The sequence below is a fragment of the Propithecus coquereli genome, unplaced genomic scaffold (assembly GCF_000956105.1).
Source record: "Propithecus coquereli isolate 6110/MARCELLA unplaced genomic scaffold, Pcoq_1.0 Scaffold336, whole genome shotgun sequence".
NCBI lineage: Eukaryota > Metazoa > Chordata > Mammalia > Primates > Indriidae > Propithecus > Propithecus coquereli.
Genome location: NW_012149019.1, coordinates 298,705 through 300,995, shown reverse-complemented (window position 1 = coordinate 300,995; position 2,291 = coordinate 298,705).

Below are 2,291 nucleotides of genomic sequence, written 5' to 3'. Positions count from 1 at the left end.
TTAGTTAATTACTTCTTTTCTATCATATTTTGGAACAAACCAAACACAATTTGCATTCATGTAGAATGGTCTCCAATCCACTTTTCCGCCTTTGTCACAAGGATAATTACGTACACCAGCACACTGTCAGAGAATGTGGTAAGATTTGGTCTTGGTAGCTGTTAAGCATAAGTTGCTGCACTTCACTGGTTTGTCATTATAATTGGCTCCTTAGAGAAAAAAAGAGCAGATAGATTTAAAGACTATAGTCAATCACGTGACAAATAGAAGCTGGAGAACAAATCCAGCCAAAACACAATGACCAGTCTAGTCTGAGAAATTGTGAAAATCCCATGAGACAAAAAGATCAGGGACATTCTTCCAACTGTAAGAAGTAAATTATTATCTCGTTGATTCATCTCTGAAGAGGAATCCAGTAGACCCCTAGGCTTGTATGGGTTTGGGCAAAACCACAGCACCCCATAGAAGTCCTGCAGGGCCCTAGTCACAGAGACACAAAGAAGATATCTAAATTTACATTGAGCTCTGGGCAGAAACAACAATCCATATTTACAAAGGGCTGCCAAGGAGGCAGTATAGCTGGGATGTAAACATTCAATCACTCAGATGCTTAGAAAGTGTCTACAACTAGAATGTGTGCAGATTGGATCCTCAGGCAGAGATCCAGTGCTGTTACTCAGCAATCCACTGGCATAGCCCAATGTAGCTAACTGATATATCCCTGTTAGAAGACAACTGCTACCATGCTCCTGGGTGTTAGGAGAGACTGTTTCTCCCATAGAAAAATATCAGATGATTCTGAGATCAGAAATGCATATCAGCTCAGAGAAATATTTGCATAGAGGGAGTGAAACTCCTTGATAAAAGGAAAATGGTTCTATTCAACATCCCAGACAGGGGGAACATAGCGGAGAGTTTGCCTCACACATCAACAAGGGGCTTCATTGCTTGTGGGGCCAATGATGGAGCCCTCCAAAGATCTACCCGACCTTACTACCAGCTAGTAGGATGCTATAATTCTTTCCAACTGAGGCAAATAGAAGCTTGCTTGTTTCTGTAAATCTGAAATAATGGAAAGAGTCAGAATTTAATTTAAAGAGAGTTTATTTGAGCACGAAGTATGAGGACCTGGAAACACCAACTCCAATGGAGTGGAGTCAGTATTCTGAAGTAGGGAAGTTAAAGTTTCATCTAGATAGACAGAGACAGAGGACTCTTTGGCAGGATTACATTATTCACACAAGCTTAGTGCATAGCTATAGCAATTTGACTGGTTATTGGCAGTGTTTCTTTTGGAGAAGGGTACATTTAACATTTTTTACAGAGGTGTAATACTAATGAGTTTCCTATCATATGGTCTAAGCACAGCAGGACAACAAAGGGGAAGTTAATTTATAGCAAGGGTCATAAATTTAAAAGGCAGGAGGTTTTTGTCCCTGGCATTGTTTATTTCTCTCTAGTCATTGTACAGGACAAGAAAAATGAGAAACAAGTCAATCTCTTATTATAATCTGAGAAACAGGCATTGTAACCATAGTGACTCAGATCACAGTCACAACTCTCTCAAGGCTTAAAGTATTTTGAGGGGTTCCAACAACTTTTAAATTTTATTTATTTTTACATTTCACACATGAGAGTTTCTGAACTGAGGGTCCTGTTGCTGTTACTGTCCAACCAGGTTCATTGTCTGCTGCTCAAGAGGACGCCAAAACACTGAGACAGCCGGTGTCACATCAGAGGAAGGGTTTAATGTCGCAGGCGCCATGTGAGGAGATGGGAGGAATTTCTCAAATCTATCTCCCTGATAATTTGGGAGAAAGTGTTTAAAAGCCCTACGATAGTTTGGCAGCAAAAGGCTGGGCAATTGGGTCTGCTGATTGGTTGGGTTCAGGGAGGAACCAGGGGTGTAGAAATTGCCTTCTTCGCTGAGTCGGTTCTTGGGTGGGGGGTCACAACACCAACTGAGTCAGTTCCTTGGTATGGGCCACTGCTCTGGGTGGGTCAGCCACTCCACTGGAATGCCGGGCCTGGAAGGTCTCTCAAAAACTAGCCTGAGTTTTCACAAGGTTATCTAGTGAAACCAAAGATGTTATGCACAGGGAAACTTAAGAATCTTTATCACCATCTGCTATTTGACTCCCGAGCAGCAATTATAGGAGAGCAAACAAGGGGACAGTGGCTGGTTATTATCATTACTTTTAGCTATGCCTGTGCCTTTGGAGAGTTTTAGGCCCTTACCACACTTCTCACCTTGTACCCCTTTATTAATTTGTAAAGGGCGGTTTCATCGC